Here is a 12,219-nt window from a genome sequence, read left to right as displayed (position 1 = left end):
GTGACTAAATCTGAAGGGAAAATATATCACCTATGGGCTCAAAGCCTGTTCACCAATGGTATCTGCTGAAGATTTTGCAAGAGGGTTATATACCCCTCGGGTCCCAGCAAATTTTCACCAAGGTGGTAGGACCCAGCGATCCATTTCGCACATTTGCTTACCTTATTTATTCGTGTAGCCAGCCCTCCAGATAATCAGTATATGCACTTGCTTAGCATTTTTTCCATTGGGTTATTATGGAATCAAACTAATCAAGAGGTCTAGACTTTGACAGGTTCTTCTTATTTGCTTTCATGTTACTATAGACAACTATGCCTAGGGTTTTGTAGTTCTATCACACCACATGTAGTCACTTACATGTATGCTTACTTGGCATATGTAATTCTTTAGGTATTTACAACACCAATGTTCACTATATGATAAAAGTGAGAAAATTAATCGTAAGAAGAAGTTTATATTAGTTCAAGTTTGCTCTGTGTGGATGTATTGTTCTGTTCCAGTGATATTCTTTGACTAAATCTGAAGGGAAAAGATAGCACCTATGGGGTCAAAGCCTGTTCCCCAATGGTATCTGCTGAAGCTTTTGCAAGAGGCATATATACCCCTCGGGTCCCAGCAAGTTTTCACCAAGGTGGTAGGACCCAGCGATCCATTTCGACACTTTGCATACCTTGTTTATTCGTGTAGCCTGCCCTCCAGATAATCAATATGCACTTGCTTAGCATTTCTTCGATTGGGTTATTATGGAATCAAACTAATCAAGAGTTCTAGACTTTGACAGGTTCTTCTTATTTGCTTTCATGTTACTATAGACAACTATGCCTAGGGTCTTGAAATTCTATCACACCACATGTAGTCACTTACATGTATGCTTACTTGGCATATGTAATTCTTTAGGTATTTACAACACCACTGGTCACTACATGATAAAAGTGTGAAAATGAATTGTAAGATGAAGTTTATATTAGTTCAAGTTTGCTCTGTGTGGATGTATTGTTCTGTTCCAGTGATGTTATGTGACTAAATCTAAAGGGAAAATATACCACCTATGGGGTCAAAGCCTGTTCCCCAATGGTATCTGCTGAAGCTTTTGCAAGAGGCATTTATACCCCTCAGGTCCCAGCAAGTTTTCACCAAGGTGGTAGGACCCAGCAATCCATTTCGCCCCTTTGCATACCTTCTTTATTCATGTATCCTGCCTTCCAGATAATCAATATGCACTTGCTTAGCATTTTTTTCCATTGGGTTATTATGGAATCAAACTAATCAAGAGTTCTAGACTTTGACAGATTCTTCTTATTTGCTTTCATGTTACTATAGACAACTATGCCTAGGGTCTTGCAGTTCTATCACACCACATGTAGTCACTTACATGTATGCTTACTTGGCATATGTAATTCTTTAGGTATTTACAACACCAATGTTCACTATATGATAAAAGTGAGAAAATTAATCGTAAGAAGAAGTTTATATTAGTTCAAGTTTGCTCTGTGTGGATGTATTGTTCTGTTCCAGTGATATTCTTTGACTAAATCTGAAGGGAAAAGATAGCACCTATGGGGTCAAAGCCTGTTCCCCAATGGTATCTGCTGAAGCTTTTGCAAGAGGCATATATACCCCTCGGGTCCCAGCAAGTTTTCACCAAGGTGGTAGGACCCAGCGATCCATTTCGACACTTTGCATACCTTGTTTATTCGTGTAGCCTGCCCTCCAGATAATCAATATGCACTTGCTTAGCATTTCTTCCATTGGGTTATTATGGAATCAAACTAATCAAGAGTTCTAGACTTTGACATGTTCTTCTTATTTGCTTTCATGTTACTATAGACAACTATGCCTTGGGTCTTGAAATTCTATCACACCACATGTAGTCACTTACATGTATGCTTACTTGGCATATGTAATTCTTTAGGTATTTACAACACCACTGGTCACTATATGATAAAAGTGAGAAAATTCATCGTAAGTTTATAATAGTTCAAGTTTGCTCTGTGTGGATGTATTGTTCTGTTCCAGTGATGTTCTGTGACTAAATCTGAAGGGAAAATATATCACCTATGGGCTCAAAGCCTGTTCACCAATGGTATCTGTTGAAGATTTTGCAAGAGGGTTATATACCCCTCGGGTCCCAGCAAATTTTCACCAAAGTGGTAGGACCCAGCGATCCATTTCGCACATTTGCTTACCTTATTTATTCGTGTAGCCAGCCCTCCAGATAATCAGTATATGCACTTGCTTAGCATTTCTTCCATTGGGTTATTATGGAATCAAACTAATCAAGAGTTCTAGACTTTGACAGATTCTTCTTATTTGCTTTCATGTTACTATAGACAACTATGCCTAGGGTCTTGCAGTTCTATCACACCACATGTAGTCACTTACATGTATGCTTACTTGGCATAAGTAATTCTTTAGGTATTTACAACACCAATGTTCATTATATGATAAAAGTGAGAAAATTAATCGTAAGAAGAAGTTTATATTAGTTCAAGTTTGCTCTGTGTGGATGTATTGTTCTGTTCCAGTGATATTCTTTGACTAAATCTGAAGGGAAAAGATATCACCTATGGGGTCAAAGCCTGTTCCCCAATGGTATCTGTTGATGCTTTTGCAAGAGGCATATATACCCCTCAGGTCCCAGCATGTTTTCACCAAGGTGGTAGGACCCAGCGATCCATTTCGCCACTTTGCTTACCTTGTTTATTCGTGTAGCATGCCTTCCAGATAATCAATATGCACTTGCTTAGCATTTTTTCCATTGGGTTATTATGGAATCAAACTAATCAAGAGTTCTAGACTTTGACAGATTCTTCTTATTTGCTTTCATGTTACTATAGACAACTATGCCTAGGGTCTTGCAGTTCTATCACACCACATGTAGTCACTTACATGTATGCTTACTTGGCATATGTAACTCTTTAGGTATTTACAACACCATTGTTCACTATATGATAAAAGTGAGAAAATTCATCGTAAGAAGTTTATAATAGTTCAAGTTTGCTCTGTGTGGATGTATTGTTCTGTTCCAGTGATGTTCTGTGACTAAATCTGAAGGGAAAATATATCACCTATGGGCTCAAAGCCTGTTCACCAATGGTATCTGCTGAAGCTTTTGCAAGAGGGTTATATACCCCTCGGGTCCCAGCAAATTTTCACCAAGGTGGTAGGACCCAGCGATCCATTTCGCACATTTGCTAACCATATTTATTCGTGTAGCCAGCCCTCCAGATAATCAGTATATGCACTTGCTTAGCATTTTTTCCATTGGGTTATTATGGAATCAAACTAATCAAGAGTTCTAGACTTTGACAGATTCTTCTTATTTGCTTTCATGTTACTATAGACAACTATGCCTAGGGTCTTGCAGTTCTATCACACCACATGTAGTCACTTACATGTATGCTTACTTGGCATATGTAATTCTTTAGGTATGTACAACACCATTGTTCACTTTATGATAAAAGTGTGAAAATTAATCGTAAGAAGTTTATATTAGTTCAAGTTTGCTCTGTGTGGATGTATTGTTCTGTTCCAGTAATGTTTTGTTACTACATCTGAAGGAAAAAGATACTACCTATGGGGTCAAAGCCCGTTCCCCAATGGTATCTGCTGATGCTTTTGCAAGAGGCATATTTACCCCTCGGGTCCCAGCAAGTTTTCACCAAGGTGGTAGGACCCAGCGATCCATTTCGCGCCTTTGCTGACCTTGTTTATACGTGTAGCCAGCCTTCCAGATAATCAATAAGCACTTGCTTAGCATTTATTCCATTGGGTTATTATGGAATCAAACTAATCAAGAGTTCTAGACTTTGACAGATTCTTCTTATTTGCTTTCATGTTACTATAGACAACTATGCCTAGGGTCTTGCAGTTCTATCACACCACATGTAGTCACATGTATGCTTACTTGGCATATGTAACTCTTTAGGTATTTACAACACCACTGGTCACTACATGATAGAAGTGTGAAAATTAATCGTAAGAAGAAGTTTATATTAGTTCAAGTTTGCTCTGTGTGGATGTATTGTTCTGTTCCAGTGATGTTCTGTGACTAAATCTGAAGGGAAAAGATACTACCTATGGGGTCAAAGCCCGTTCCCCAATGGTATCTGTTGATGCTTTTGCAAGTGGCATATATACCCCTCGGGTCCCAGCTAGTTTTCACCAAGGTGGTAGGACCCAGCAATCCATTTCGCCACTTTGCTTACCTTGTTTATTCGTGTAGCATGCCTTCCAGATATTCAATATGCACTTGCTTAGCATTTTTTCCATTGGGTTATTATGGAATCAAACTAATCAATAGTTCTAGACTTTGACAGATTCTTCTTATTTGCTTTCATGTTACTATAGACAACTATGCCTATGGTCTTGCAGTTCTATCACACCACATGTAGTCACTTACATGTATGCTTACTTGGCATATGTAACTCTTTAGGTATTTACAACACCATTGTTCACTATATGATAAAAGTGATAAAATTCATTGTAAGAAGTTTATATTAGTTCAAGTTTGCTCTGTGTGGATGTATTGTTCTTTTCCAGTGATGTACTGTGACTAAATCTGAAGCGAAAATATATCACCTATGGGCTCAAAGCCTGTTCACCAATGGTATCTGCTGAAGCTTTTGCAAGAGGGTTATATACCCCTCGGGTCCCAGCAAATTTTCACCAAGGTGGTAGGACCCAGCGATCCATTTCGCCACATTGCTTACCTTGTTTATTCGTGTAGCATGCCTTCCAGATATTCAATATGCACTTGCTTAGCATTTTTTCCATTGGGTTATTATGGAATCAAACTAATCAAGAGTTCTAGACTTTGACAGATTCTTCTTATTTGCTTTCATGTTACTATAGACAACTATGCCTAGGGTCTTGCAGTTCTATCACACCACATGTAGTCACTTACATGTATGTTTACTTGGCATATGTAACTCTTTAGGTATTTACAACACCATTGTTCACTATATGATAAAAGTGATAAAATTCATCGTAAGAAGTTTATATTAGTTCAAGTTTGCTCAGTGTGGATGTATTGTTCTGTTCCAGTGATGTTCTGTGACTAAATCTGAAGGGAAAATATATCACCTATGGGCTCAAAGCCTGTTCACCAATGGTATCTGCTTAACCCTCTGGGGACCAAGGTGTTTTTGGGGCCCTTGAGAAGTTCTGACATGCCTTGACATTTGTGCTTTTTTCAGTTATTTATAAACATGTTAATGACAAAGGTGTAAATTCACTCTATATAGCACAAACAGGGCTACCATAATATGCAAGCAACTTGTATGTAGATGTTTGTATTTTTAAGAGAATAATGTTTATGCGTGGTTATTGGAAAAAATAAAAATGAAAGTTGCTGAATTAAGACCACAAAACACATATTAAATATGTGTCCACAAGACTTTTGACCAATGGATGTGGTCCCTTTGAGTTCTAGCTTCAAAATTATATGAAAATAGTCTTGCTTTATCGTTCACAAAAAAAAAATACATTGATTTAAATGGTGTAAAACAGGTTTTGCTTGGAAAGCCAATATGCGAGGGGGAGGAGTAGTTCACACCCACTCTGCATAATGACTCTGCCTAATGAGCCATCCTTTCAGGTGTGACACTGACTGAGCCACAATACAAGGACAAAGGATGTATTTAGAAGAAGTCCTTATATTGACCATTTAAGATTTTGCTTACATCTCTCTTGTAAATATGTTTTGCTATTTTATTAAAAATGTTACAATTACAACAATAATTACAATTTCAACAATATTTCAAGTGTACTCTTTCTTTGTAAAAAAGAAAAAGAAAAAAAGATTATAGGCCTACATTTTATCATATGTATTCATTAGTTTGAATATAGCCGCATTGGAACATCTAACATCTTAGTCTATGACTTTATTTTTGACAAATCTATATATATATATATATATATATATATATATATATATATATATATATATATATATATATATAACGTTAGATATGAGCAGAAATTGCTAAACAAAAGCTTATTTTATGTGGCAGTATATTTTACAGTAGCCTAAAAACTGTACCCAAATCTAGTCAACAAGTGACTGACTGTAGCGTTGTTTTTATGAAATATTAGGGCATATAAATGCTAATTTGCAGTTTAATACGTTGCTTGTACAAATACATTTTATTTCAACATATTCTAGTCGATTTTTACTCATCTCAGTAGGCTATAGCAAAGCAGTTTATTCTTTCACACACAGACGCGCGATTTATATTTAGGCTAAACAGTCTTTACAAATATGTACCCTTCATTCATCTCACAGAAAGGCGAGTCATATTATAGAAATGCGATTCATCTTTTTGCGGTTTGCATAGGCCTACACTAAGGCCGGTGACACACTGGATGCGTGGCGTGAGCGTGGCGTTTCTGTTGCGTGTCAGCTGCGTGGCGGCTGCATCGCGTTTTCCATGTCTTTGCACACCAGAAGCGTGTCTGACGCGGCGCTGCTGCTGCTAGGTGACATATTGGTGACATGGGGAGAGAGTTGTGGAAGGCCTATACTTCATGTTAAACATAAATATATAGCAGCAAAGACAACGTCGGCAGTGTTGACGGCAATATAGACTATAGAATATTTCGTTCTGTATTGACAGGTGCAGTATTTGAAAATCGATAATATTTTTTTAAATTGCATTTATATTTGCATTTATGTCAAACCCTAGACACTTTCAAACATCAAAATGACATTTATTAATATGTATTCGTGTCAAAATGTCATATAAACATCTTTTCCTATTCAATTTTGCCTGGAAACGCTTCCAAGACGCTTGCGTGTCGCGTGAAAAATAGGCGTCGGTTCTATTTCTAGTAGGCACGCGTTTTCCGCACGGCTCGAGCCGCGCCTGAGACGCGCGTGTCACGCAGGCAGTGTGCAAGCTCTAACCTGTTAACATGGGAGCCGAAATAAAAACGGACACGCCACGCAGCTGAGACGCTCACGCCACGCATCCAGTGTGTCACCGGCCTAACGTTATTCCATAACGTTATTCCACACGTGAGAAAAGAAAACAGCCTACCTCACTCCTCAGCGGGATCTGCTCCTCATATCAGGATATATTGTTCCTCATATCAGCACTGTTCTGAGGAATCTTTTCTCCATAAGGTAGGCTATATTATGCCTCACTCGATCGCGACGCGCTTTGTTTACAGCTGATGTGGGCGTTTCACAGATCTTCAATAGTTCTCAGAATTTGCGTTTGAATAGCACGCGCTCTCCGTGGGCGTGTCACATTACTGTGAATTAGCTCGTAATGAGGTCGACTGGAGTCGCTCTCTTTTTATACAGATTACAGAAGCTGATAATATTTGTTTTTTATATAAATGACTTCATTTAACAGATGCGATCTCAAGCTTTATGCCCGTGGGTCTGTTTGCCTGTTTGACTGAATTTTCGCGGAGTTATAGATCATTTTCGAACGCGTTTCAAATGGGAGTTTACGGATAGAGAGAAGGCAGAAATCGCATCATGTTAAAGTTTCTTTATTTGTCAAAAAGCAAAACACTTTATCTTTATTTTTATTTTGAATATACAGAAAAAAAAATAGAAACTGAACAGGATCGATTGATGTATAACACGAAAACTAAAGATCAAAATTAACAGAGCATTTTGTGTTTATTTTTCATTGCTAAAAAAAAACGAGCAAAACGCGCCGGCGCGTTTTTGGTCCCCAGAGGGTTAAGCTTTTACAAGAGGGTTATATACCCCTCGGGTCCCAGCAAGTTTTCACCAAGGTGGTAGGACCCAGCGATTCATTTCGCGCTTTTGCTTACCTTATTTACTCGTGTAGCCAGCCCTCCAGATAATCAGTATATGCACTTGCTTAGCATTTTTTCCATTGGGTTATTATGGAATCAAACTAATCAAGAGTTCTAGACTTTGACAGATTCTTCTTATTTGCTTTCATGTTACTATAGACAACTATGCCTAGGGTCTTGCAGTTCTATCACACCACATGTAGTCACTTATATGTATGCTTACTTGGCATATGTAACTCTTTAGGTATTTACAACACCATTGTTCACTATATGATAAAAGTGAGAAAATTCATCGTAAGTTTATAATAGTTCAAGTTTGCTCTGTGTGGATGTATTGTTCTGTTCCAGTGATGTTCTGTGACTAAATCTGAAGGGAAAATATATCACCTATGGGCTCAAAGCCTGTTCACCAATGGTATCTGCTGAAGATTTTGCAAGAGGGTTATATACCCCTCGGGTCCCAGCAAATTTTCACCAAGGTGGTAGGACCCAGCGATCCATTTTGCACATTTGCTTACCTTATTTATTCGTGTAGCCAGCCCTCCAGATAATCAGTATATGCACTTGCTTAGCATTTTTTCCATTGGGTTATTATGGAATCAAACTAATCAAGAGGTCTAGACTTTGACAGGTTCTTCTTATTTGCTTTCATGTTACTATAGACAACTATGCCTAGGGTCTTGCAGTTCTATCACACCACATGTAGTCACTTACATGTATGCTTACTTGGCATATGTAATTCTTTAGGTATTTACAACACCAATGTTCACTATATGATAAAAGGGAGAAAATTAATCGTAAGAAGAAGTTTATATTAGTTCAAGTTTGCTCTGTGTGGATGTATTGTTCTGTTCAAGTGATATTCTTTGACTAAATCTGAAGGGAAAAGATATCACCTATGGGGTCAAAGCCTGTTCCCCAATGGTATCTGCTGAAGCTTTTGCAAGAGGCATATATACCCCTCGGGTCCCAGCAAGTTTTCACCAAGGTGGTAGGACCCAGCGATCCATTTCGACACTTTGCATACCTTGTTTATTCGTGTAGCCTGCCCTCCAGATAATCGATATGCACTTGCTTAGCATTTCTTCCATTGGGTTATTATGGAATCAAACTAATCAAGAGTTCTAGACTTTGACAGGTTCTTCTTATTTGCTTTCATGTTACTATATACAACTATGCCTAGGGTCTTGAAATTCTATCACACCACATGTAGTCACTTACATGTATGCTTACTTGGCATATGTAATTCTTTAGGTATTTACAACACCACTGGTCACTACATGATAAAAGTGTGAAAATGAATTGTAAGATGAAGTTTATATTAGTTCAAATTTGCGCTGTGTGGATGTATTGTTCTGTTCCAGTGATGTTATGTGACTAAATCTGAAGGGAAAATATACCACCTATGGGGTCAAAGCCTGTTCCCCAATGGTATCTGCTGAAGCTTTTGCAAGAGGCATTTATACCCCTCAGGTCCCAGCAAGTTTTCACCATGGTGGTAGGACCCAGCAATCCATTTCGCCCCTTTGCATACCTTCTTTATTCATGTATCCTGCCTTCCAGATAATCAATATGTACATGCTTAGCATTTTTTTCCATTGGGTTATTATGGAATCAAACTAATCAAGAGTTCTAGACTTTGACAGATTCTTCTTATTTGCTTTCATGTTACTATAGACAACTATGCCTAGGGTCTTGCAGTTCTATCACACCACATGTAGTCACTTACATGTATGCTTACTTGGCATATGTAATTCTTTAGGTATGTACAACACCATTGTTCACTATATGATAAAAGTGTGAAAATTAATCGTAAGAAGAAGTTTATATTAGTTCAAGTTTGCTCTGTTTGGATGTATTGTTCTGTTCCAGTAATGTTTTGTTACTACATCTGAAGGAAAAAGATACTACCTATGGGGTCAAAGCCCTTTCCCCAATGGTATCTGCTGATGCTTTTGCAAGAGGCATATATACCCCTCGGGTCCCAGCAAGTTTTCACCAAGGTGGTAGGACCCAGCGATTCATTTCGCGCTTTTGCTTACCTTATTTACTCGTGTAGCCAGCCCTCCAGATAATCAGTATATGCACTTGCTTAGCATTTTTTCCATTGGGTTATTATGGAATCAAACTAATCAAGAGTTCTAGACTTTGACAGGTTCTTCTTATTTGCTTTCATGTTTGTATAGACAACTATGCCTAGGGTTTTGAAGTTCTATCACACCACATGTAGTCACTTACATGTATGCTTACTTGGCATATGTAACTCTTTAGGTATTTACAACACCAATGTTCACTATATTATAAAAGTGAGAAAATTAATCGTAAGAAGAAGTTTATATTAGTTCAAGTTTGCTCTGTGTGGATGTATTGTTCTGTTCCAGTGATATTCTTTGACTAAATCTGAAGGGAAAAGATAGCACCTATGGGGTCAAAGCCTGTTCCCCAATGGTATCTGCTGAAGATTTTGCAAGAGGCATATATACCCCTCGGGTCCCAGCAAGTTTTCACCAAGGTGGTAGGACCCAGCGATCCATTTCGACACTTTGCATACCTTGTTTATTCGTGTAGCCTGCCCTCCAGATAATCAATATGCACTTGCTTAGCATTTCTTCCATTGGGTTATTATGGAATCAAACTAATCAAGAGTTCTAGACTTTGACAGGTTCTTCTTATTTGCTTTCATGTTTGTATAGACAACTATGCCTAGGGTTTTGAAGTTCTATCACACCACATGTAGTCACTTACATGTATGCTTACTTGGCATATTATGTAATTCTTTAGGTATTTACAACACCAATGTTCACTATATGATAAAAGTGAGAAAATTAATCGTAAGAAGAAGTTTATATTAGTTCAAGTTTGCTCTGTGTGGATGTATTGTTCTGTTCCAGTGATATTCTTTGACTAAATCTGAAGGGAAAAGATAGCACCTATGGGGTCAAAGCCTGTTCCCCAATGGTATCTGCTGAAACTTTTGCAAGAGGCATATATACCCCTCGGGTCCCAGCAAGTTTTCACCAAGGTGGTAGGACCCAGCGATCCATTTCGACACTTTGCATACCTTGTTTATTCGTGTAGCCTGCCCTCCAGATAATCAATATGCACTTGCTTAGCATTTCTTCCATTGGGTTATTATGGAATCAAACTAATCAAGAGTTCTAGACTTTGACAGGTTCTTCTTATTTGCTTTCATGTTACTATAGACAACTATGCCTAGGGTCTTGAAATTCTATCACACCACATGTAGTCACTTACATGTATGCTTACTTGGCATATGTAATTCTTTAGGTATTTACAACACCACTGGTCTCTACATGATAAAAGTGTGAAAATGAATTGTAAGATGAAGTTTATATTAGTTCAAGTTTGCTCTGTGTGGATGTATTGTTCTGTTCCAGTGATGTTCTGTGACTAAATCTGAAGGGAAAAGATATCAACTATGGGGTCAAAGCCTGTTCCCCAATGGTATCTATTGATGCTTTTGCAAGAGGCATATATACCCCTCGGGTCCCAGCAAGTTTTCACCAAGGTGGTAGGACCCAGCGATCCATTTCGCCACTTTGCTTACTTTGTTTATTCGTGTAGCATGCCTTCCAGATATTCAATATGCACTTGTTTAGCATTTTTTCCATTGGGTTATTATGGAATCAAACTAATCAAGAGTTCTAGACTTTGACACGTTCTTCTTATTTGCTTTCATGTTACTATAGACAACTATGCCTAGGGTTTTGAAGTTCTATCACACCACATGTAGTCACTTACATGTATGCTTACTTGGCATATGTAACTCTTTAGGTATTTACAACACCATTGTTCACTATATGATAAAAGTTATAAAATTCATCGTAAGAAGTTTATATTAGTTCAAGTTTGCTCTGTGTGGATGTATTGTTCTGTTCCAGTGATGTTCTGTGACTAAATCTGAAGGGAAAATATATCACCTATGGGCTCAAAGCCTGTTCACCAATGGTATCTGCTTAAGATTTTACAAGAGGGTTATATACCCCTCGGGTCCCAGCAAGTTTTCATCAAGGTGGTAGGACCCAGCGATCCATTTCGACACTTTGCATACCTTGTTTATTCGTGTAGCCTGCCTTCCAGATAATCAATAAGCACTTGCTTAGCATTTATTCCATTGGGTTATTATGGAATCAAACTAATCAAGAGTTCTAGACTTTGACAGATTCTTCTTATTTGCTTTCATGTTACTATAGACAACTATGCCTAGGGTCTTGCAGTTCTATCACACCACATGTAGTCACTTACATGTATGCTTACTTGACATATGTAACTCTTTAGGTATTTACAACACCACTGGTCACTACATGATAGAAGTGTGAAAATTAATCGTAAGAAGAAGTTTATATTAGTTCAAGTTTGCTCTGTGTGGATGTATTGTTCTGTTCCAGTGATGTTCTGTGACTAAATCTGAAGGGAAAA

The sequence above is a fragment of the Scardinius erythrophthalmus genome (genome assembly GCF_964197995.2).
Source record: "Scardinius erythrophthalmus genome assembly, chromosome: 13".
Taxonomy (NCBI): domain Eukaryota; kingdom Metazoa; phylum Chordata; class Actinopteri; order Cypriniformes; family Leuciscidae; genus Scardinius; species Scardinius erythrophthalmus.
This window is presented reverse-complemented; position numbering follows the sequence as displayed.